Genomic DNA, 27548 nt, shown 5'->3' on the forward strand with positions numbered 1-27548 from the left:
CGAATACACTTGGGTTTATCTCGTAAAGAGCAAGCCGGCAAACTAAAACGCGAACAACTACGAATTGGAGAAAATACTTCTCCTCCGGTTCTTTAGATGGTATTGCGCGAAAGACGTTTCCCAGCAATGGTCGTAAGCGTGCGAAATGTAGCGTGGATCGAAGTTGCGTGCACGGACAATGAGAAACGACTACTCGCCGCACGGTAGAAAATTCGTTGAGCAAAGTGGCGAGCCCGTTTCGATCTCTTTCCTCTGGCCTCGTCTCGCAATCCGGCGAGAGGTAGTTCTTCGAACGAGGGCAAAGTAAAGCTCGAAAGTGTATTTGCTAAACGACTTTGAAAGAATCGAACGATTCTTTCTCGTCTTCTCATCACCGTCTTCTTTTATCTCTGGTTTCCCCGTGTCTCGGTTTTTAACCGGTCGCGCGGTATTTTCTATCATGTCGATTTTCGAAGATTCACCCTCCCGTAATTTACAGCATCCCTCGTCGCGCTTTGTAGTACTTTGCGATTTTATACGCGTCTTTATGCAAGCGATGCAAATGTTTCTATATGTTCTTGCTTTTTAGAAAATAAATATCGAATCTACCTGCGCAAAGAGTTAAAATGCATGGGGTGCAAATAAAAGGTACAAAATTATTGCACGGTGGTTGCAAAAATACAGATAATCTTTTCGTTTGAGCAAATAAAATTTATGGAGACGATATCGCATTTATTACATTTACATTCGTTTAATTAAATGGACGTGAAAATGACGAATTTTATTAAATGAATTTGCGGCTACTAGAACGCTACGAGAATGTTTCAGTTATTTTTCATGATAAAAAATCCACTTCAACGTTTCGCGTATAGTAGGTAGTTATTTCTGATCCATTAGAAAATAGGTATAAAATATGTGAGAATTCTCGTACTCGTATGCATGGCAAATACGACGTATTATTCGAACTATAATTCAAAGAAAGAATAACTCGATCGTGCGTATATGTATGTATCCCGTCGAAAGCTTTTTAATATCTCAAACTTCTGTATCTGGTTTTGTTCTTCTCGCAGTTTCATCGTCTTCGTCTAGCTTTAAATACAATATCTTTTACGATTTAAGGTTGTGTCGTGGAAAATTTTGTGGAATTATTGATTTTATGCCGGTAAGTGGCGTATCTCGATTACTTAGATCCCATTGAAAACGATACCCTGCTTTCTCTTCGTTGCCATAAAACTCGCCTTGAAGATAGTCTGAAACCGGAATATCTAAGATAAATGGATCGGATCCGGCGTCTATGCACTCTGCTCGCAGAACCTTCTGACATATTTGGTACGCGTGTGCATATGTACAGGTTCATCCCGCATATTCAAGCAACGCTCTTCCACCGAAAGAGATACACGGTTCTCGCGTCCTCCGGAAAGAACGGGACAAATGCATCCTGTTCTCCCTGGTCCCTTTCCCCGGCTGTTCCTCGAGATAATGACGATCTATGGCGGGCTGCATAGTTTTTCAGGTCAGCGTTATCTGGTGCTTTCCGGCGTGCAAGAACGCTAGCTAGCACGCATACCGCGTGAACGAGCTGCGAAACTACCGAAACTGTTTGTCTGGAAGTGACGAGAGGTCCGGCATACCGGATCCCCGGAATTGTTGTTCCTCCAGATGAAAGCATAGCATGGAACCATCCGCGTACCTGTCTCGTAAATTCGCGCCTCTCTTCCCGTTCTTCGCCATCTTCATCCTTTACTCCTCTTTCGCCAGCCACGAATTTATACTCTTAACGCTCTACACGCTACCGTGGCTAGACATTTTTTAAAAACTTGTTAATAAATGACAGAGAAAGCCTAGAAATTTTCAGTTTCGTCGCTTAAATAACATAAACGTAAATAACAATGACATTTGAGGTATCGCGAGTGTTTCGAATAAAAGTAAGCAAATGTGTAAACCACTGAAACTGTCCAACAATCTCGATATCCCATAATCAGCGCTTATGGGAATTATTATCGCGAACAAACGTGATGGATCATAGAAATAGTGATTATTTTACACAAGTTTACAATTTTTATATAAGTTTACGATCCTCTGTCCTTCAAATATTGCATAAAAGAAATTATTTCTGTTCTAGGCTGTCTTTAACATCGGACCAACATTCCATCTCGTGTTCGTGGTAAGTTTTCATGAAGTACCGTTTCTTTACATCCTGAATACATCCTGAATATATCCTATGTATATATATACGATAATATGCAATGTCGTTAACAAAGTTTAAGATCAACACAAATAATTGTTATTCGTTAAGTTTCGATACATACGGAATCCATCGTATACGACACAAGTAATATCGTTAAAGTTACTTTCGCTACTTCATCTTAAGGTGCATCTTAACCAACGAAAATATTTGACTGCTAATTTACTTCCTGTTTTCGTTTATTAGTACGCAACTAATGTGTAAACGAAACTTGGCAAAATCTTGAAAGTTGGTACGTGGTCGTGCAAAGAGCTGTTTACACGGGAAGTAGATATCGTTTTCTTCCAATTTTGTCCCCTGCCGCTTCTCGAAATTCCCCTCGTACGCCAACTTTTCGCTTTCCGTTCTACAAGAGCGTTCATTACTCGACGCATTCACGGATAATTTTAATTTACTCAAGAATAAATGTTTCCCGCGAACAAACTTACGTTAATTAAGCAACAACGAAACATAGCGTAATTACGCACAATCATACCCTAGTAATTAGATTTAATTTGTTGCGGAAGATGAACGAGCGACTGTTTCTACACGCAGATGGTAACAAGACAACGTTTCTCTCACAGTCGCGTATGTAATTTGTTATAATTTAGCTGTTAGTTTTTCTTGGCGGATCGTTTCCGCCATCTTTAAATTTCACGTTCGTTACATCAGCCGTGCAACTCTATACATGTCAGCTTAGATAGTGAAATCCCTCCGATACGCTAGCGTAAGCGAAAATACGTTTTATTAAACGCTTATCAGTACATTTGAATCGTTTTAACGAACTGATTGGGATCGCAAGATACGACAAAACGAGGGAAATTATTACAGGGAAAGGAGAGCGAGGAAATATATTCAACTCGATTGTTTCCCTCCTGTTTATTATTTTTAATAACGTCTCGTTATAACGAAAAGGAAAAACGGATTAACAAGCTCTCGGGCCAATTAACATTTAAATCGAGTAATGGACACACGCATACACAAAAAGAGGAAAGTAAATGTTAGGGCGATTATTATTTGTTAAAAGAAGCAAAACAATGTCAGCAGATCTACATAAGTTGGCAAACTATAGGTTACTGGTACCGGGAATCACGTTCTCCGATTTAAAGAAACTTTGGTAACTAGTTATAAAGGCCCCTACAAAACGTTGTTGTACGAAACGTGTTCAAAGTTGCAGAAGTAATAACGACAGAAATTCAACTTTACAGAGTAATGCGCCAAAGATGCACCTTTGAAAAAATATGCACAGTAACTTTACAAGTTCTTAAGGTACAACAAATTTCGTTTAAGCTGATTCTGTAACTTTAGAATTATACCACTGCTGTTGCTTTACCACTGATTTACACGAATGTATCAAGATCACAATGTGTACGTTTCGTCTTTCGATGAAACATTTTATTTTCGAGATTCGTTCCAAAGGACTGTTTAAAACATCTTACATTTTGAAAATTTAACGATACATCGAAGCTTTTGCGCTAGAGATATGTTAGGAAAATAATCACACTGTCGGCGTAAGAAAATACTAAAGCCGAGTAGTATCTGTAGATTCGGAAATGTCGAACTCGCGTGGTTTTACTTGGACGTTCGTCCAGATCGACGATTGTACAAAGAATAGCGGAAAATACCAGGCGGTCGCAATCGCGGAACGTCAGAGGCCGGCATACGACACACCATACTTAAATTTTAAGTCAAGGGCTTAAAATTTATGCCAGCCTCGAGCGTTCATGCTTCCTCTTTCTACAGCCGAGGATAACGAAGGCCGCTTTGTGATCGTCCCAGACGTTCGAACTCTGCATTTTCTTACTCCAGATCTTTTTTTCCTCAAGATTCTGTGTGGCAAAGTTCAAGCGTCGTCTCTCACAGTTACAGAGTCACGGCAATGCGATGTCGGATCGCGTGCCACCAGAACCTCACGCATCCTCTAAACTCTAAACGGTCGTATCGCCGACACTTTGTAGCTCGACGATTTGGAGTAGCCGCGTCGTACGAAGTCGAATATTAAAATATTTAACATGTTTTAAGCTACTAACGTACTTTGACCGAAGATGGAGAACGAAATTGAACAAGCCTGACAGACGATTTGGTTAAGAGTCGTGTAATCCACCCTGTAACCAAATAGGTTAGGATGGGTGAAGCGGTGTTTGCCGATCTATCTAATTATTTAATGTTATTTGATGTTACCTGTTTTGATCGTGCTAGCTGTGCTACTAGAAGCAGAAGGCTATGGAAGATAAGAGGACTTGTAAAACAGTTCTGTTGATCCAGCATTCCATGTATTTTATATAACACTATACATTAGAAAAACTCTAACAAATACACGGTAAATTATCGCACGATAAATGTCGCTCTTCGACGAGATCTTTTTTCTAGTCATTTTAATATCGTAAAACGTTCTACGATTGTTTTCGTTTATATATATATATATATATATATATTTTTTTTTTTTTTGCAACATTAATCTCGAAATATCAAGGAAGTCAAATATCAAGATTAGCAAAAGAACACGGCGTGTATTTTCCCAATAGTCACGATTCTTTCTTTAATTAGAATTTTATATTTTTAAACAAGTCACATTCTTTGATATCTTTTATTTCCTAAACGACATTTATTACGCAACACGAACCAACTACGTTTAATGATAATAATTAATCCATTTCAAACAAGACTCTTGAGAATAATCTCAACGATTGATAGAAGAAACAAGGGTAATTGTATTCACATTTGCATAGGCAAACTTTCCTCCAATTTTCCTCCTTAAGATTCATTTCTAACCGAAAGACACGCCGCAGAGTCAGCGTATCTCTTCTATCGTTATTCCCAGTCAGGGTGATTCCGTCACGGCAAAAACGTATCAGTTTGCTCGCTGAATCAAGCGGTCGAAAGACTTGCAAGTTTCGCGAATCGATTCGTTCGACGCCGCGAACGCGACCAAGTCGCCGGTAAAAGATAATTAGCAAGTACAACACGAAGCTGGTAAATGGCTGAGTTTTATTAAACGATCACGTATCTGCGGCTCGGTAATGCAATTGCCCTGTTATCTCGTTCGTTGGTTGTTGCGATTCCGCGTGCAGAATAGAGACCTCTCTTTCTTCGTTTAAAGTATATGAATTACGGTCTGCACGCGTAAAAACAACTAGTTGATTCAAAGACAGTATCGGTGATCATTCTGTGGACTTTTTTCACTGTATTTCTCGTTGCAAACACGTCGTGTAAAGATGTCATATTGCTGAAACTTCTGAAACTTACAGGACGTCGTAGTAAAAGATAGCATACTGATTTTAGTTAACTTTTAGCGCGTTTACTGCCTGTTGCATACATTCTGTGTCGTAAACGTAGATAGGTCGAGGGGAGCGTGTTTCAGTAGGCCAACTTCTTTACTGCCGGTGTATGAATACCATTTCTTCTTCCTTAAAAGTTAAACGACCGGTTTTCTTGCATTTCTAAAAGCACTCTTCTTAGGACTTTTATCCTCTGATCATTAGTCTAAAAACATTAAGACTTGCCGAAATTATCAAATGTCTATAGTCGTAATTTTAGAGAAAGAAGAATAGGAAAACTATTCTTGGAGAATGTACATCCTATTGTTTTTTATCTCTGATTTTTATCTCGTCGTCTTCGAGAGACGAAGGAAAACAATTTTAGTCACGACCACAATAGTCACAATAATCTTGTCCACTGTACGTGTATCTAAAAATTTCACGTACCATATATCGGTTCAGATAACGAGCTTGAAAGCACGTCGATAGATTCCATTGAATAAATTTAATCTTTGCAAATCGCAATAGGTTTCGTTGAAACAGGAAATACCGCATTGCGCCGCTTCCACCGACCGAAAGTTACGTCCGGAAAAATGGCTTAGAATAGCAAGTCGCGAAGCGGAGTTAAAACTCGTTAAACGTGTTCAACCTCGAAAGATAAATCGCGTTAAAAGCGCGATATTCCCCGGTGGAGTTTGCTCGAGCGAGTACACCGGTCTAGCAGCAATCACCATTCCACGAGAAGAATTTTCTTTTTTTCCTCTCTTTCTTGCCTCGATCGAACGAACAGTTGAAAAAAAGAAAACGGTGTGAGAGAAGAGGTTGGAACAAAAGAACGAGCGAGGGTATCGATGGAAAAAATTTTGGAAGCTGCAGGGTGGAGCAAAAATCGGGCCTCGTCGACTAAATCCCGACAAAAGAGCCGGAAAAATGATCCTCGATCGAGCCCGAGGAAAAAAGCGCGCGCGGCGTGCCGGGCCGATCGAAATTCAATTCAGCGTCGATTTTTTTACGGTCTCGAGCACGAAATATCGAAATGTACTAACGTTCCGCGATTCGGGACAATCCGCGAGCAACAGGAAACGGGAACAGAAAAATTGGAAACAACGGCGAAACGTCTAGCGAGACACCGTATCGTCGTCGGGTCGTCTGCTAAATCGAATTCAAGATGAAAGGAAAGAAGACTGCGGTGGCGAAGGTGTGGCGCAAGAGTCTCGCGATCGAACTGCAAAACATTTTGAAAAATTTTCCGGTTAGATAAAAGGAAGATTATCCAGCGACCCAGTCCATTTCCTCTCGTTTTCCTTCTTTTTTACGAATTTTGCCTGGATAAATGAAACGAAAAAACGGCAAAGAGTGGAAAAGTTGTCGGGGATGCAAAATTTTTTAACCAAATGCATAGGAGAGGAGAATGGCGGACGAAGAGGGGCAACGAAGCACAAAGATTGGCAAATATTTTTTATGGGACAAGGAGAAAGGATATAGAAAGTGTATAAATGGCGTTAACTCTTATCCCGTAATATCGATCCTTTTCCGACGGCAGAGCGTTTTTATTTCTCCGCTGAAAGTATTCACGCTGCTCGTAAAATATATCTTGCTTTTTTATAGGTTACTTGCCTGTAAACCATCCTCGAGAGTGGGACAGTAGTTCACGTACGATATTCCAGCGAGGGCATTATTGCGTAAACAAAAGAGAGAGAGAGAGAGATGCGTACAAAGGTTCCATGAAACGTAGTTCAGTCAATAAAAGTCTGCGATAGAATAGTGGCATTTATAAGTCTCAGCGTAATAAATGTTTCCAATTTACATCGTTGATAACTTTATGATGTATCGTATCATTTGCCCTTTATTCTTTTAACAAATGTATCAGAGAATTTAAAGTATCGCATAAAGCAAATTTTTCGCACAAGATGGATAATAGATCAGTAAGTGTCAAGTATTGATCGCGGATTGATCGTGAATATAGAGATGGAAAGTATTCTAGAGGTTAAAATGGCGTAGAAGTATTTTAGCTTGGCCGAATGAACGCCGAAAGAGGGCGATTCTTTGTTTCGAGGAAACACGTTTTTCTAAGAGAGAGCTTGTAAAAGCGAATACACGTTCGCGGCACGGTAATGCCTTCTCGAGAAACTCGTCGATGTCCACTCTAAAAGAAAATAAGAAAAACGGCAGACTGGAAGATACGAGAATACGGTAAAACATCAACAAACACGAGAGCCATTCCGTGAAAACAAATTCGCAAGATAAATACAAAGACGAGAAAACATGTACGTTCGGTAAAGTTTCGTAAAAACCGTGGCGTATTGGGTATTTTCATGAAATATTGGCCATGAAATATTCTTACCGAACTATTTCTGAATTTACCCAAATGGATTTAAATCAACTGTGATTCCGTGACTGGTTTACCAAACCAGTTGTTATTTTATTTCCTCGTACAAAAACTATGACATTGAGAGGGGAAGAAAATAAGGAGAAACGCAGCGAGCTTAGATCGAACCTAACGATTTAATCCAGAATAACGTGTAAAAATTACGCAAACGTTGCGTTACTGAAAGAAATAAGTGAAATAGGTAATCGTAAATAGGTAATAGGTAATTTCGGTCGAGGATAATAAAGAAGTTGTGTAATTTAAAGAAAGGAATACTTTATTCTATGACGTTATTCTAAAATATCTCAATTTCTCCACACTTCGTAAAATTGTGCAAGATCTGCGTACAAAAAGAAGTCGAAACGGGAATAACGTGGAGCGAATCGTTGCACTTGGTTTTCGTAATGACGATGTAAATCGAAGATGGAATGGAATTCGCTAACGTAAATTGGCTGAAAGAACATTATAAATGATACGATTAGGTTAACAGAATATAAATAAATAAATAAATAATCAATGTAGGTGTGCGTTACCAGCGATATCACTAGCACAGATTTTAACGTTCGATTCATGACCCTTTGCGTTAATAATAATCCGCTGTAGAAGGATAATTGTATCAGCAATTAGCAGCTTTTACAAACTTTAGTTTACGACCACTTTAAAAGGTCAGTTACAGCCATTTATAACGATTTTCAATGCACGCGTTAACGTTCGATATTTCCTACCGAATATTCCCATTATCGGAAATCATAATTTCGACATACGTAACAACCGCGATCCTGTAATTATTGTTCTCGAAAATCTGGCCAAGCGTTCGTTCGTGAATATTCATTCAACCACAACGACGAAAGTCTACAGCGGATTATCGTCCCATACACCCGAGTTTACCATTTTTCCGCGTCATGCAACGACATCGTTTTTATTAACTGTCGCATACAAGTTGCAGTACACGAGCAGTGGTCTTGAATAAATCCGCCCTTTAGATTCTCTAGAGCTTTCCTGCTTCCAAACGTATCGAATACGGGTCGTGTGTTTCGCTTTCTTTTTCTTGAAAACGGAACAATCCTATCGAACAAGATTATAATACGTAAATGAAGATTTACACGTGCCTTTTGTTCTTTGCGGAGATTTTCATAGTAATATTGTTATTTTACACATATTTTCTATCATAAATGAAAAACGCAGAATGTCAGTTTTGTAGCGAGAAGTTACAGCAGAAAATGTCTTGAATCGATGAAAGTGGCGCGCTTGCTTTCGCATCCGACAGGCACGCGATTTTTCTGCTTCGTAGAGCAGGATGTAGGATTTCTTTGAGGTAGCGCAGTTATTCTATTAATCCCATGGGGTCGTGAAAAGAATATTCCCGTCGATGGACTTTTTTCATTCTAGACGTGTATCGGGAAATATCCTGGTATAGGCTAACAGAAATTCTGCGTGACCGGGACGAAAGGCCACGAAATTGATTTCGAGCCCTATAAAGGACCCTGTAAAGCCCTGTAAGGAGTTTAATATTCTTAATAGGGTAACGAAACACGATGGAAGAAAGATGTTTTTCATGACTTGTACTTAAATAGCTATGTACGTATGTGTCTCACGTATATTTAAATTTGTAGTGGATTGTGCGTGGTCAAATATATTTAGAATAAATTAAAATAAATACCGTCGCTCGGACGCTCGTACAAATGTAATCGCAAAGATAGAGTATGATCGCTCGCGGATAACTTGATAACTCGTATACTCCGTTAATCTTAGATAATAACTCGGACAAATAACTCGTGTGTTAACTCGAACTATAACTGTTCGCTCGCGATCGCGTCCGTTTATTTATACTGGTCGGGGGGGGGGGGGAGTCGGAAAATTTGAATTCGTCTTAGATCGACGGTTGTCCATATCGGTGACTTTGTTTTGTCCAGAGTTTATCACAACAACAACATGAGTCGCTCTCGATCCGTATCGTCCTATGACTCATGTGCCGCTACAAATTTTTCTCACTATCCTCTCTTACGATATTTCAAACTCTTACACGACTCTTATTTTCAAATGACAAATACATAAGCCTACGTCACAGTTTGAATAATATTAGCTTGCTTTTTTTCTGTAACTTGTCTTCCAACTATACGATTTACTTTTTTCTTGTTTAGCTTAGGCATTACTTTTCCAATATTTCATGTATTACTAAACACTCGGAGAGCAAGCGAGAGAAAGGGAGAGCAGGGAGGGAGAGTGAGAGAGGTTAAAAGACTCGAACAAGTTACTTGGCTCTATTGAGAATTTTCTTTAAAATACTACCATTCTCCCTAAACTATGGGCCAAACTTCTCCGATCTTTATACACCGCTTTCGAGCTCAAAGTTATACCACTTGGAAGACAATAGCAACAGCTCGATGAATGGACATGCATTGGCTCCTCCTCCCTATTGGAATCATTAATTGGAGTCTCGCGAAAAGTCAAGGAAGCTTTGCCTTGGAAAGAGGGCAAAGACGGATCGACGAGAACCGGGCGCAAGGAGAAAAGTGGACCGATCTGAAAGGTCGTATAGTTTTAATGGCATACAGGGTCTCTATTTCCGAACCAGTGATCCGAAATTTAAACGATCGGTAAGCAGCTCGCTTTTACCCAGAAAAAGTGCAGTCAAAGCTGCTGAACGTTGGCAACTCGTTTCACGGACGTTTCTGACTATCCAACTGTGCATGGACAAGACCGAATCTTCGTATCGACTCACGTCCTTTTGCTACTTGTTCCTCTTTGTTGGGTTCGTGCATTCTTTTCTTTTCACTACACAATTTGTCCACTGGCGGTGAAGAGCAACGAGAAATCGATTCGTGGAAAGCTGTGGACTCACACCCCGTTTTATATTTCGCTACATGAACCGCTGCTTGATTTTCGTTACATTAACGGATATTACTCTTTTTCTTCCCAACATGTACAGTATAAAATGGCAGCCATATTTGCCAATTACATACTTGGAGCTTTACTCTTCAATGCTGATTTTCATGATTTTTGAACATGTTGTGGAACTCGATCTATTGATAACGAGCCTATCTATACAGCCTTTGCTAGAAATAAGCAACACGCTCGAGACCGTACGGTTGGTTATTGCGAGACGAATATGCTATTCGGTTTGACTTTGTTCTCGAATGGGAGAAACGAGAATAGGCGTATAACACGCGAGGATCGCTAATACCAGAAAAGGCATTACACGTATTCTATTCGTCTTCTGTTAAATCATGTTCACGACTGTTCGTTCGACCACAGGAATTTATGGCTTCTCGCTCTCACGAACATCTTGCTCCTTCTCGGATCTCTCGTCCTGTCGGCGAGTTCAAATAGAAAAGAGTTGCTTATTTGGCAAAAGAAAAACTGTATTTCAGTAATTAATCTGTTAAAAACGAAAGTACAAAGCACGTGCTACGAAAAAAAATGAATTTTTCGCACGAATAATACAATCGCAGCCACTGAACAGTGCCACGTTTTGTAAAATGTAAGTGCTGGATGCTTTATATGGGTACATTCGCGTAGAAATTTTCACAATTTTCTATCCGAGCTGATAAAATTATCGAGCTTTCGAGCAGCTGTAGCTTAGAATCTGGAACATTGAATGCTTCGACGCTTATACAGGATGAAACGTATAGTACGGTCTGTAGTTTTATGTTTCACTCGTGCAGCGTCGTTAAATCTTTGATTGGGTACAGATTGGACAGAACGATTCGTCACTGGGGAACGCAACGAACTTTATCGCGCAAGAGAGCAACGTATAAATGATGGAGCGAATGTTTCGTCGACGAACGAACCTTTCGATCGTAGGATAACCGGCGCGCCGCGGCGTGCAATCGGTAATTCGTTCGAAGAAGCGCATCGAATGGTCGCGCATACTGTGACCCTCTGCAATCACGTAATATTTCGATTGAATTTCTTTTCGTTGTTCAAACGTTCGAACCGTCAGCCAAAATTCTTCGCCGCTTTTGCTTTTATTCGAAACACTTTTATTCAACCGTATTTATCGATTTACAAATTTCGCGTAGAAATTTTTAAATTTTCTCCGTTAGTGGATTTAAACGGACAATTTTTTAAAAGTATCGAAATTCAATTATCGAGCCGGTATGTATTATCGTTAGAATATTTAACATTGAAAGAATTGTTGGGACAAAGGGACAGAACCACTTATCAATAATTTGGGTAATGCATCTCGAAATCAACGAAGCTTTTCAAAGCTGTGATATTTCTATTCATCGTAAAGCTTATTAGCTTTCGTACGTGAAACACATACCAGTTGTTGTAACATTTTTCGGTAATCTCTGCTTTGCTTCGCGACAAAATCCATAAAAGATTGTACAACATATTCATAAAATTCAATCGTCGATCATATCATTGTATAACGAGTAGATCAAGTTTCGCGTCTGTCCAACGCTTCTCCACCAGTTTATTCGCGTCAATCGTCGATCATACGTATCAAGGGCATAATAAAATAATAAAAAGAGCTAACAAAAGACAGGGGAGGAGGGGAAACGAAAGCAAGGGTGCACACACCGTCGAGAACAATGTGGGTCACGGTCCTAGATAAAAATCAGTGGGATTGACTTTGTCCGACCGACGACATATACAGTTTAATTAAAACAGGCTTGCCTGTGTTTCGGAGAAAAGGGAAGGTACAGGTTCGATCAACCGGGTTTGAAATATTTCGGAACGAACGACGACCCGATACGATAAAAGAGTATCGAGACTGGTATTTTCGCGCGCGGGAAATCGCGGAAAAACGCGAAAGAACGCGCTAAAATTTTCTTCGTTTCTACGATTCCTTTTCTTTTTCTACTTTATTTTTTTTCTTTTTTCTTTTTTCTTTTTTCTTTTGTTGCAAACTATCGTGAGAATGTTCCATGTTGATGAAAAGTAATGGTCTCGCGAGATCGATTACGTGGAACGCAGAACGTTAATTTCATAAATTTCAAATCATTTGGAGTATGATGTACCATCGTTGGTATGCCAATATTTTGTCGTTCATTTTATTTTAGCAGTCACTACCGACGATACAATAGCATTAATAAGAAAACGTGGCAATTTGATTGGAAACACGTGCAATACATCCCTAAGGTATCGATTCTAGTTCATTTCCAGTGAACTTTTTCTAAGCTAAATTAAAATATTCGAACGTGGCTAAAATAGACGAATGTTAGTTACAATTAGAATATGTTTTGAAATAACATAGTTGAACAAATTCTCGAGCTACGCGCGAAACAGGATTATCCGTTAACCAAAAATATTGTTCGTAATAGTCGTCCATCTTGATCATGCAACAACGTCTACGTTGCTATCTCATTTTACTAATGACCTTCTTTCACGTTTTCTGCCAGTCTTTTCCTTCTTTGCTACGCTTTGGTCTCGCTGCTATCGCTTCCTGTTTATACCTATTTACCCGCGCCCAAAAATAGCATATTCATCATCAAGGGTTTCCATTGACACTATAAATAATTGCCAACGTTAGCTGCAACGCATCGTTTTAACGTGTTATCGTTCTAGATTCTATAAAAAGTAGCTCGTCAAGTTTTTGCAACTCATAGCGGACGAAATACACGACAATTAACGTTTTTACGATATGATATCGATAAACGTAATGTAAATACGTTCAACGGGTAAAAGATATCTTTACAGATCTTTTTTTTTCCCGCCCTCCCCCCCCCCCAAAAAAGAACCATAAACTTGGACGAATGAAAGTTGTTGATCGTAATAAATACGTAAGATTATAACGAAAAGGCATTTTAAAATAGATAAAATTCTTTTGCGAAAGATCATCGGCCATATAATTTTACAGATAACATTTCGGCTGTAGTTGCGAACATAGCTGGGAAAAAGAATCGCGGAGTTAAAGTAAGGTGGAGAGGAAAAGTTATCGAGCTGACGTTTCGCGAAAGGACGACGTGGATTTAAAGTCTCAAAGGACGCACGTTGTGAAAAAAGAAAGAAGCTATGGCTCTGGAATTTTAGCAGCGTTGCGAAACCGAGTTTCTTCGCGTGTCCATTCAAGTTGCTTGTCAGATTCTTTGCGCGTGAACGTCGAAACTCCATGGAAGGATATCATAGAAATACGTTTAACGAGTTCCCCCCAGCGATTCAAGCGCATCGGCTATGACGCGCCGGAAGACGTCCGGTTCAAAGCATCCGAGGATTCATCGTGTTTCACGCTAATCGTTACGGCTTTCGTCTGTTAGAATTATTTTCTCTTTTATTTTTTTAGCTGAAAATTTGTCGTACGACGGTTAGAGTTATCGTTATCCGATACCTAGAAAATCTTTGATATAATCAGGATCTCCAGTTTTCCTCCACTTCTATAGCATATATTTAACGAAAATATTCCGTAAAAAGCACGAAAGATTGTGATCGTATCTAAAAAATTTCTGTCCCAAGTACACCTTGACATAAATATTAAACGATCAATTTCGCAACCATCTGATTTATATAATTTAATGGTTCGATCAAACGATGTAACAATTAATTGCAAACGGAACGATACCGAACGATACGAAAATTCTGTGAATATTTATAACAATTGCCAAGATCAATTTAGGGTAAAACGCTCGCTTGAAATATTTCACGGTATGAAATCGATTAAGATGGAATTAGCCAGGATAATAAAGAGACGTCGCACACATTGATAAATAAAAAAGTATCAGTCGGAAATTCCATATAAAGTTTTCATGCATATTCAACGAGACGATATTGAAGAAAAATTAATTGTTGGAATTTTCTCAAAGCAAAATAAATATCGTTTCAGAGAAACGAACAAAGGAATTTAACGAAATATTCTTTCGCCAGAAAAAGGTTCGTATACGCGTAACAAAAATATTGGAGAAAAGGGCAGAGAAATTATTTAAATTCGTTTCGAAAGACGAAACAATCGAGTATGAAAAAATAATCGAAATAACTATTGGAACGTTCGACGATAGGAGCGAAAATCTTACGAATCTTGGGACCGATTCTCGTTTGAATATTTCATAACATTTAATTACAACCAGAGTAAACCAAACTTAAATTCGTTAAAAACTCAGCTAACACTCGTACGTTCCACGAAGTAGCGAAAACCGCAACTACTGGTCCGATGCCCGGCAGCGTGCGGCAAAAGAATTCACGTGCACCGCTGAAACCGCCATAAAGCGCGGAAATTATTCAAGTCGAGTCCAAAAGGGATAAAACAACTGTGGAAAGTGGGGAGAGCGGTGTAGAAGCGCGGTCAGCGCGACGCGACGTAGCAAGGCTAATAAGCGGAAGAATTAAAAAAGAGAGAGAGAGAGAGAGAAGAGAGAGAGAAAGAAAGAAAAACTGGCGGTGTGCGTCGTCGAAGTTACGTGGTGAAATTGCGCGCTTCGGGCAGGAAATGCGGACGACCGCGTGTTTCTACGGCCGGAGGACAAGTCGAATTGTCCGGAAAGAGAAAATCCAGGCCGACGCGGCGGTGGCGCACAGCGAAATCCTTTCTGTCGTAATTAACTGCGACACCAGGACGGTCCGGCTATTACCGAAATACGCGACGCTACAAACGTAGGTATACGCGTAGAGAATCGCGAACGCGCATACAGATGCACAGAGAGAATACGTGATCGAAATTCCTGCCACTTGTTTATATGACGGTAATCAATGATCGGGCGGCTGATCAATTATTCCGAGCTACGTACCGAATTACGGGACGAATTACATTTCGGGAATTTGATCGGGGAACAGTCTCTGGAAAGCGAATTTTCATTTCGTTTCTTCGCACCGTTTAAGCGTTTGACAGAGCGGGAGAGGTGTAGAGGTCGGCTACAGGGATAACGATCACGTCCAGTGATAATGGGAAATTAAAAAGTGGAGATTGCCGCGATTGGCCTGGTTTCGCCTGTTAAAACGGGTAATTGAAATTAACATCGTTGATTCGTTTGTCCGCTCGTTCGATCGTACGTTATAATTACTTGTAATACGACTGCCTCGTTGCGTGCGTAGCGTATGTACGTATAATCTGACGTGTCCATTTCTCTGCTGTTCGATAGAAAATACGTATATTAGCGCAAATAAGATCTATGGCTAGGCATGCTTTAGAGTCCTGGAGTTTTCGACGAAATAATGAAAATTATATTTGATAGAATAAAAAGACGACGGATAATTATATCGACGCGAAACTTTCGATTTCATTTTCTCGGTGATCTCGGTGATTCTCCTAATCTTCCCTAATTAGATGTTCGTTACTCACAGCTCGATCGTTCTCTTCGAAATATTCTCCACTTGTACGTCATATATATGTGCATCGTCTAATTGATATTCCGCGATAGTATGCAAAATATTCTGTACGCCATGATAATCATACTAAATCGGACGTCGTTTGTAGCGAACGTTCGTATCCGGAGTACTCGGAATTCAGAGGATTGATCGAGCGAACAGAGGTTAATTAGATTCGATTTGCTGTTTCGTGACGTCCATCTGGTCGGATCGTTAATACGATCGAATATTTATTCATCGCCTCGTAATGGTATTAGGTTCTAATTTTTATAGAAATTATCTTGCAAACGAACTTTCTTTTACGATCGAGAGATGAGAAAGAATATACGAATATACTTGAGGTAGATAAGATTATAACGACCGATGAATGGAATGGACTGACCTACTTCGAACGCGTTTTAGCCTAATCGTTTGCTGAATTCGCGGTGTATTAGTTTAATTCGTAGGTATCATTAGCGGGAGCACACGGATATCGTATTATGTGGATTTGTAATCAGTAAACCACACACAGCATACCACTGTTTATTGGAATTAAACGAATCCGGCTGTATAATTGATTTCACGCTAATGATTTGTCTAACGATTTCGCGGCTTAAAGCGTGTCGATCGTCACTCATTACCGCGATACGCGAGTCGATGATTTCCTTCCTTCACAAATATTTCGTTAACGAGTAAAGCATATTAATCGCGAACGACTATAAAGATTTCGTTCGGTTAAAGTATTTGTAAACTTAATTGATGTAGTTTACAGAAATTAATAAACTGATTAATTAAATGGTACACCGCGTTAGCAGGGCCTTTGGCGATTATCAACGTCTAATTAATTAAAACACCATTCTGCGTCGAGTGGATTATTGTAATTTAATTAAATGGACCAGCCAGAAGAACTGTGTGGGATATTTAAATATCCTCCACTGTAATATTACTTTCCTCGCAGATGGAGTTTTATCTGTAGATGGTTTTATTAGCGTTGAAATTCTTCTTAGTACCGGTATTCGGGATACGAAGATAGGTTCTTCGTTAACGTATAAAAAGAAACCTTATTTGCGAGACTGTTTCTACTTTTAACGTTGATATTTCTGCCAATAACGTTATTTTTCATATCGAGCTTCAAAATGATGTGCACGGAAGTTGTAAAGAGACGTAGTTGCTGTCACGTGCACAGCTACCAAGTTCGTCCGACTGTGGACGATCCATTTTCCCTTACGCAGTATTCCCGTGCTATAGAAGTCAAACATACCTTCGATATCTTGTTGTAACTTTTGACGTATCCATTACTTTGAAAGTTTGTTTCGCTACAAATTACTCGTCTTACTCGCAACTACAAAATTTCTAACTTTGTATAACATTTTGTTGATTTATATTCAAAACCTATTTAACTTTCTTATTTTCCAGCCTCTTTCTCCTGAGTCTTGTTCGATCTCGTTGCGGTACAAAAATTAAGCGAATATTTTAGAAATTTTATAACGTTAAATTTATTTAATGGATACGGTTACGAAACTCTAACCCCCTAGTTATCTGCTGCGCAAAACACGATCTTCAAAGTGTCACACGTTTGAAAAAAAAAAAAAAAAAAAAACAATGAAACGTTGACAACCGGAAATCCGTATCGTAACGTTAAATGTGTGTAATGGCTATGTTAGGAGATGCGGTTATTGGATGGCGGACTCGCAAATCGTATGTAACACGGAAATGGCGTCTAATCGCAAGTTAGCATGGAGCAGGGCGTGCAATTGACATAAAAAATTTGTGCAATGCTTCGTATCAGGTGAAACGAGCGCGTTACCATAATTGTTAGGCCAATTGACATGCGCGGCGCATTAACATAATAACGGCTATTTAAATAATCTAAGGGTAACTGCTATTTGAATATTCCATAGAATATCGAAGCACGTTACGAACGATAATGCTCGGTGGAAGATGAAAAAGCAATTACATATTTACCTTCCGTAGGAAGTTGTTGCAGTTGGTGCGGCGAAAATGTTTCGTAATCGGCGCGCACTTGTGATCCTATTTTATCCGCCACTGAAGTACATATGCTCTTCTGCAATTATGCACCGTAATTCTCTCTCTCTGCCTCTCTTTCTCCCTCTTTTACGTTACGTGAAAATGTACTCAAGAGTAACAAAGTCAGTTTATTTTCATACGTCAATTTGTTAGAAAGATGGCGTTTTGAAAATATTTTCTTCTAAATGTTGACATTAAAAACGAGCTTCCGCTAGAATTATACGTCGATAGAATTCCACGTGTTGCTAATGCTATGCTACGATTTTACAATATCACCGAATAGTTCTTAACATGGAAAACGCGGGATAACGACAGCGTAAGTAGTATAAGCAATGACGAGTCGAACGCGATACAAGTGATACGGCCACGTACACGATAAAAATTAAAAAATTCGTAGAAAATGTATAGGAATACAAATAACAGTGCGATAATACTAAACCATAATATTTTATAACATCTAAATTTCCTCCTACTAGCCTTATCAATTCGAAATCGATGCTTTAGTAAATTCTTTGTTATGAAAGATTCCCAAAGAATGGCAATTCTAAACTCATAAATTGACGCTCTTTTCAACTCTTCTTCGCGACTTGACGTAATACGGAATAGTCGTAAACTTTTGGCTGACATTATGCGTTAACTTGGATGCATTATTACGTTATCAAGCTGTGACAAAATTGCAGAAGAATCTCCAAATAATTCGTAAAACGATTGAAAAAACTTGAAGTTTGCTTACAATACACGATTCATTAGCAGAATCGTGGATCGCATTTAGGCACCTAGTTAGTGGTTCGGTAACGCGAATACCTTCGCGACCAATGTTTCGAGCAGGTGCCCATAGCTCGATCGATGTTCGCGTTGGTTTGGTTTACTGTCCGTGAGGAAACGTACGTAACTGTTCCCCCTGTCACATCGAATCATCTATGGTCATGGTAGCGTCAGTATCCGGAATACATACACGTATACGTGTACATGTACGCGTAACATGGAATCTTGTCCGTGATTTTTACCACTCTCGTTGCCCATACGCAAGAAGATTTCCCTTTCTCTTCGCGCGGATCCTTCGGTCTGGCATTCGAGATCACGTTTCACAACCTTCCAAGAAGAATTCAGCTCTTAAAATCGAATAGAGGCGAACATGGCAGAGTTATCCGACCGGTTCACATCGGTGTAGAGGCGAGAATGGTGGAATATGGCAAGTGAACGCGTCGCAAATATTTCCTTTGCTGTTGCAACGAGTTAACGAGTCTCGATTTTCTAAACAAGAGTGTTTTCGCGCGGTTTACGTGAAAATGAAAAATTGAAAGCAAAAGATGTTACGATACTTTTTGATTTTTAAAAGAATTCGATACCTCGTGTCTCGAAGAAATGAAAAAAATCTTCAAACTGGTTGGGAATAATCTGTTCGTAAAAGCATAAATTTGCATAAAAATCCATAGTCTATTTATACATATGATAACATCATATAACAAAATATAATGGGAATATTAAATTGTTGTCCTATTGGGTATTTCGATTAAATATCGAAGAACACATCGAGCTCAAGATTACCATAAGCTAATAGCTATTTGCAACGGAGTAATACCTTAAGCCGAGCGGCTTTCCCTAGGTAATTTGTAGGCTTCTCCTTTTTTCAAATGTGACGGGCGAAATCCGATTATTCGTCGTCCTTCTGTCGACGATCGTTCGCGGTGAAGAGTTGCTTAATCGGCTAACAATATTTGACGTATTAGTACCAGCAAGTAGAACCACCTGAACGATAATTCCTGTCGCTGACACAATTTCAAATATTCAGCGGTTACCTGTATTAAATATTATTAACGTTCAATTCGGACAATCAATCTAGAAACAAATATCGATTGAAATAGTAACGTGTATTTCGAGTCGACACGCGGGTCCGACCAGGGCGTCGGAGTTGATAGAGTTTTGATGAAATTTCTTTTAATATCGAATTAATTTTCAGATGGTCGGTAAGCGTCGTAAGCGTTGCAAGAAACGAATAATCATAAATACGTGCTAAGAACTTTGACGAAACGTAACAATGGACGATAACGCAGCTTTGCGTGCAGCTTTGGAAACGCTAAATGAGGAGAAACTTTGCGCGACACAGTGACTGAATGGTCGTGGGATCTATTTGAAATTCCTAAAGGATATCTCTGGAACATCGCCCATGGCGTGGCATCTCGCCGAATATTATCGCGAGCCGCGCGTAAATCACGCAGGGTGGAAGCGTAGTACGCGAAACGATGCCAACACCGACGACCTGCTCGTTCATTATCGGTACCGCGGCAACGACGCCGACGATGATACCAATCGCCGTTGGTGAAGCGAGCACGAGGCGTCGCGACGCGCAATAATATCGTCGATAATCCATCCTGGTGACATCCTTATCTCCCACTCTCGATGTTATTATTGTTTCTCGCGAAGAAAATCCGTTCTTACTATTCTTTTCTTTTATTATTATTTTTTTCTTTTTTCTTTCTTTTTTTTTTTTTTTTTGTTTCTGCAAACGATCGTCCTTTTACCGGCGATGGCCCTTAACGAGAGATTTTCGACGTACCGAAATGGTAAATCGGATTTTTCTGTAAAGAAGATGTTGCGCGAAGATCGCTCGACGATTATTGAAACAATAGCATTGAAATACCATTGTGCTTGATAAGCTGAGATTTTTGTTTCGAATTTCGCGAATAATCGTGTTCTCGGAAGTCTTTTAATTAAATGTTGAAACTCCTGAAATTGGATATATCTGTGTGAAAAATCACAGGGAATATAATCGTAAAGGATACCGAGTAAAATACGAAAAGAAGGAAGGAAAGCAAAACTGGCGTTACGTTATCGTATTCGCGTTAAACTTTACAAGGTAGAGAATTTCAGTGGTGGAAAAAATGGATCGACATTTTTCAGCGTGTTACAATTAGAAAAATTGGGATAGTAGTAATGCGCGTGTAACGAGCGACGGTAAGTACCAAGTAAATCGCCAACGACGACAATAGTTGACAAGAACAAGATACACGACCCCTTTGGCAACGACCCTGTTACGTCGTTCTTAATATACGACGATATCGCTGTAAGTGCGTGAAAATAACGATCATTAGGAAGAACGATGAGGCGGGATCTCTAAAAAGGAAGGACAGCGATCGATGTTGGAATACGAAACACAAAGTTACGTACGAAATTTACGCGAAATGGAAAATTTGTGCTGGGAAAAACGAACGTAACAATTGCTATTCTTTAGCAAGATTAATCCACGGGTTCTGACGTTAATTTGCTATTTGAATGTAAATACGTTTACCTATATACCCTATATTATAAATTCGATCCCCATCAAACGTCCGAACGGGTCATTGACATATCTGATAACGATGTTGCTGGCGTCGCAACGCATCGCGTCGGATTACCAGAATGCGCATCGATGCGGAAAGCCAGCGACGGGGGAAAAAGTAAAAAGATGGTACGAACTGAAATTCCGGCTAAAAAGAATCGACCTTTTTAAAGAGAATTTATAACGAAACCTGTATTTCTGTTTTTATACTGGTTTTCAGACATGGGCGTATATTTGTTTGCTTTTTTGTCTGCACTCTTCCGATACCGGTGAACAAGTTATATTATTTAAAAAATATACAATACGGCCAACCGGTTGGCGAAGGTTCAATGACTGAAACGTTGCACGAGACGGACGTCGTCGATGGTTTCCTACCATTGGAAACGTTTTAAATATTTCAACGTACAAAGAGACTGGTGGCGGCGCGGAGGTCCGGTAGTACGGACTCGGCGCGCCAGTTATTTTCACAGCAATTAGAACCCGTTTTAGGTTGAGAGAAAAAAGAGAACCGAGTGTACAGAGCTCTGTCTCCCTCTGTTGGCTGGTCATTCCTTGCTCGTCGCGTTAACGATTCGCTCAAATTCAACGAGTACACGCAAGAACGAAAAGTCGGCGTAAAAAAATCACCGGGAACGGTGATTCATTCGCACGATTTTTCACTTTCCGGTGTCGCGTCTTCGTTCCGCTAGATTACCGTCATCACCGATACCAATGGTCACACGGTATGGTAAGAATTTCAGGTATGCGTTCAATTTCGATTAAACCGAGCTGTAGAGTTCGGTTCTCCGATTAATTCTTCCGGTCAATTAAGTTTTGCTGCGGCTTTCCATTAAAATATCGTGGCCGTAACCGGCTATGTAGAAGAAAGGTACTTTCCACTACGAGGCAAACACGTTACACGAGGATGATCGACGATAACTATTACGTTACAAATTGTCCGTGTCACGTGGAAAGAAATCGGCGAATGCATCGCCCATTTGCGAAATACGCGAATAAAAATGTGATTGTTCGTGTAACCAGCTACTAATTGGCAAATTCCCTGCTTGGCTGTTTTTTATTTGCTCGGCATTGTTAACCGAATACCGCGTTAATTAACACGGCCCTGTATCCAAGTTTTCGAGCATAAATTGGGAGATATTGTTTTCTAAAGAAGTATTTATATAAATTTCCTACCATTTTCTAATACTTTCGTACGAATACAACGATTTTTATATTACGAAAGTGAAATTGAGTAAAACCTCGTAAAAATAGGTTTCGGAAAAAATAAGAGTGTACAAATACTTTTCGCAACCACGGTAAGATACGTTCTCGATAAATAATTAGACGTTACGTAGAGCATGCTTAGCTCGACGTATCGATATCGATTCTTAAGTAAGAATCCAAGTAGGAACCATCTGTACACCGCTTCGATAGAAACGAAGGGAGGAGAACGTTAAACACAACGACAACGAACGGCTAATTATAACGGGACACCGCGCTTATATTTTTGGCGTGGTTCGGCTGCCGACCGGGATACAGCGGTTACAACGGGCCACCACCATAAACTCGAAACGTAATGGCGTTCCGGACGTTGGTTAAACGTTGCAGTACGACGCACCTGTGGGCCCACGGCCGACACATTTTACTCGCTCTTTTATTTATTTATCCGTAACGAGCGTGGCCGATTTCCAAGCCCGTCCGATGCGGGCTACCACCCGCTGCTGTTTTCCCGATCGCACATTTTTGTTTCCTCTCTGCTATCTCGTCGACCCTTAGCGAATCCGTTTCACAAAGCTAACCGGAAACTGGTGGCGCGATTTTTGTATTTCGAAAATCTCTGTAAAATCCTGTAGCAGATTTTCTTCCCCTGTCTGCGTCCGTTGGACCATAGCGCCTTTGGATCACAGCGTTCCGACGATATTTTAGGAATTTTTATTCATCGAACGATTGTAAGAGCATTTATAAGAAAACGATCGTAAGTAACCACAAAGATCGTAGTCGAAGAGTTGGCAAAACCAGGAATGTAAAGTGAACGAACATTGGCTGGAGTTGAGGAAAGGGCGTAGAATAACTCGGACGAGGAGTACATTCTTAATTATGTTTTCTTGGAAAAGATACGGACGAAGCTAAGAGCGTGAATCTTTAATTTAGGAAGGAGCACAGTCGTTCGTTCCTCTCGAGTCGAAGGATTTTCGCTTAGAGATTTCACAAGAACGTTAATTTACATCGCGTAAATTTGGGATAATGGAAAATTTCGGATTCGCTTCGTTTTCGCATGCTTGTAGCTATGCTAGTTGGGATATATGTATTCAGTTAGGCTTTGTGAAAATATTTAACTCGATTGAATATTATAATTCGTTTTAAACCATCGATTCGTTAAATGATCTTGCGTGGGAAGAGTCGTTGTTCCCAGTATTACGAATCGATGATTAAAACTATAAATGTCGATGGAAGAGAGCGAAACATTACGAACTGATTGCATCAGAATAAACGAAATCAACCGTATCCTCGACTTTCATTCGTTCGACATACGACGAACAAACGAAGTTTAAACTCCGTTCTGGGATATTGTATCGATATGCGAGAAATTGACGAATAATCGGCAGTGCGGAACGAATTAATTTCAATTTTGAATGGAGTTGTGGCCTTTGTTTCCATCGACGTACATTCGGTTCCTGAAAACGGACGTTAAGCTCCTAGCTATATTTGCGAACGATTTGAAAACGAGCCTTATATGCGCGCTGGACTACAGAAATAATGTCACATCTTATTACGTACGTGTATAATGTACAGCTTAACAGCGTAAAAGAGAAACTATGGAATTTCCGATGTCCAGCTTATTATAGAGATGAATCTGTATCCGTGGAAATGTTTTACGCGTACGTAAATTACCGAAAAGTGTCGTTCCCTTTATCAACTGGAAACGCGTGAGAAAGAATCGACTTGTCATTAAAAATTATTCGCTTGCCTTTCGGTTTCCTCCAAATTCCTCGGCATTCGGGCCAATAACTTGTCCTCGCGAAACATATCTTCGATTCGTAGACGGTTTAATTGGTCCGACGATTAATCGCAAGCTGTCGAATGCCCGAACGAGATTCGAAAAACTGCTAGAAATTCTATCATCGGACGAAAACTCGTGACACGTTCGATGATTTACGATTGGCCGGTCGAACGAACATTTTTTGTTCTCTTCTAGATAGGATAAGTAAAGACGCGCGTCTGTACGCGACAGCTTTCGCTCGTACAAATAAGCGAAATGAAGAATACATTTGAATATTAAATGAACGTTGATGAACGCAAAGTAGAATCGATAAAAATATATATTATATTATCAATGATAAATAATAATAATAATAATAAGGATGATATAGATCATTTTTCTCGAAACTGAAACGGTAAAAGTTATCGAAGCAAGTCGATACGCGATAGATTATTTTGCGAAGAGAGAAAAATTATTAATTATTAATATTTTGATCAAAGGTAGATTTTGATCAAACTTTTGGCATACCGTCACGTTATATCGATATTTGATCGCGTACGGCTCGATCCACTTACCTCGTATTCGATCTTCAAACTCTATTCGACACTTTCCATTAACGAACACAGAATCGCTGTGTCATATCCTCGAACGTAGCAACTTTTCCACTACATTAGACGAATCCTCCCAAACAAAACACCGTACCGCGTTGCACTTTAGAGACGAACGAAATCCAAGAGAAATTCAAGGCAAGGAGGAGTATTCCTCCTCGTGGCTTCGAGCATTTCTGCAACCCGGTGCGAAACTCGACGAGACGGCCAAGAGCTTCGGTTTAATACTTGTAAAGTGTTTCTTTGCTCCTGCAACCGATCCTGACGACCTCGATTCTACAAATTGCTAGAGAAACAGAATCTGACCAGTCTCTGCCCTCATAGACCATTAATGCTCGCTGCATTTCGCAATTCTGACGTTTCAACCGGTTCGTTTAAAATTTGGCTGCTGCATTCACAGTGTGAATGTGATCACTCTGGAATCTTTTAACGAAACGTCGCGATGAAACGAACGGTTGCTCGTTCAACTAGAAATCTTCGTTTCTCTTTGCGAACGGACGAGATTTGAAACGACAGTCTGCGAATTATTCGTGTATTTGTTCTAGAGCGCAGCTACAACTTTTATAGGAAGAGAACTAAGGAACAGAACAGAAGGAACGATGGGAATAATTCGATGGTAAAGTTCTTTCGGCTCTTGGGCTGCACGAACGTTACGACGTATTTCGAACGTTCGATTAATTTTACTGACGAACATTTCCACTTGTCACAGCATCTAATTATCCTGTAAAAGAGATAAGCTCATAGTGCCAAGCACGTAATCTGCAATGTAAAAGTAAATAAATTCGATGCGAATCGACTTTGTAATTTGCTAATTAGAAATTGACTGTAATTTAGGTATTTTTAACAAATGTCCGCTAAATTAATCAAAGAATGCCAGGAGCAGCCAGTAGTTACCGCTCGATGAATCGTCTTTTAATTACCGACGTAGCTTAATAATTTTAACGTTTATAGGTACGGCGACTAAAACGCGCGACTACACGCACATATTATAAAATTAACGTCGGGCGTTCGATCGTGCAATCAAATTTATACAACGCATATTGCAGCCCCTCTATAGTATCAATCAGGCGATGAAAACAACTTCGTGTAGCGAGGAAATAGTCGAACCGATGCTCGAAATAGTTTAATAGCTTCGTTATACCATCTCTCGTCGGTGATTACGCACAGAAAATTACAGATAGAAAATTAGGAACTTAACGACAACTTTGGAGTAAGAAAGAGTTTCGCCGTGTAAACTACAAAACTGTATTAATTTTGTAATGTAATATAATTATTCATACCGTCTCTGTCCATCTTTCGCTAATAGTTGCTTCGCGTCTGCATCTATCGATAGTTGCGAACAATTGTAATACATTTTTACGAGAATACGGTTACATTATACTTGATTATTCTCGAACGACTGTCGCTTCGAGAGAATGTAAAAAAGTTTTTGCATATTTCTGAACGGGGCTGTGCGCATATCCTTATATAAATAAAGTTGGTCGCTTGGAGACAAAAAATTGACTCGTACGATTAAGAACCGAGTGAGTAAAACGGGGAAAAATCGTCCGCAGAGGTAACAATAACGGGGAACAATGGCGTAAAGCGGAATTTATTCGTTCGTAAGATCTCGGGTGTGCATAAAATGAGGAAATGTACGCCGTGGAGAAACGCGGCAGCGTAAAACGTTTATTAGTAAGAGGCGACCGGTTCGCGAATGAAACCAGGGGAATGACTCGTTAAAACGGATGAATCCGCGGAATACGGAAAATAATAATGCAGCAGGACCTCGGCAGAGAAGGAGGCTGGGGTGGTCGGTACGAAATTGCTTAACCATTATGAAGAGGGAACGACTTTCTCGTTCTTTGCCGGCCGAGTAGCGAGAAAGGCGCCTCATTTCCCATCGTCCCGTCGTCGTTTCGGGTTTTCGTGACGTTTCAAACCCGGGAACGAACGCATTATACCCACCGTCTCTCCATCTATCTCCCTCTCTGTTCCACTTTGCTCCGCTTCTCTTTCTGCAACTGTATCGTAGCTCAAAGAACGGTGCAGTTGAGAAATAACGAGAATGTAATTTTCCGGGACGCGTATTATTATCATCGGCAGGACATCGTTTCCCTTACCACTTTCTCTATTACTGTCTCGCTCTTCCTCTTTCTTCCCTTCTCGCTACTCGCCACTCTCTTCTCCTTGTTCTTCGCCATTCTTCGTGTTTCGCATATTCGGCCGTTCGGGACGCGCATCCGTCTGTCCCTAGTTTCTGTTCCTTTTGTCCAGAGCCAACATTCCAGCTGCCAGCTCGCTTCGTTACCGCAGATTCTTCCCTCTACACCGTTCAACGCGCGCCTCTCCATCCTCCGCACTTTTCTTCCTTTTTCTACAAACTGGTTTCACGGGAAACAACGTCGTCGCCGCTGTTTCCGGATGACACGCCGCTTCTTACAATAGCGGACTTTTCGACCGAGTCTCGTTAGACGAGTTTTAAACGGACGAGGTCTCTCGACTCGTTCTGTTACGTATAATCGAAGAGGAGAAAACATGGTGGATTCTGCGATTAGTGGAATATAACTACGAATGGCTTACGTTGTTCTTTTGTACAGCGATTGA

The 27548-nt window shown here is 40.1% G+C and overlaps 1 protein-coding gene across 5 annotated transcripts in view; it reads left to right on the top strand.

Annotated features, from left to right (window-relative positions):
• The window catches only part of LOC122572602 (zwei Ig domain protein zig-8-like), a 236615-nt gene that overhangs the window by 116843 nt on the left and 92224 nt on the right, over positions 1 to 27548 (top strand). For all 5 annotated transcript variants that reach the window (XM_043737747.1, XM_043737750.1, XM_043737749.1 and 2 more), the window contains exon 2: positions 2102 to 2143. The gene's annotated coding sequence lies outside the window, so the exon portion shown is untranslated. The remainder of the gene's footprint in view (positions 1 to 2101; positions 2144 to 27548) is intronic.

This window comes from Bombus pyrosoma, linkage group LG11, assembly GCF_014825855.1.
Source record: "Bombus pyrosoma isolate SC7728 linkage group LG11, ASM1482585v1, whole genome shotgun sequence".
Classification (NCBI taxonomy): Eukaryota; Metazoa; Arthropoda; class Insecta; order Hymenoptera; family Apidae; genus Bombus; species Bombus pyrosoma.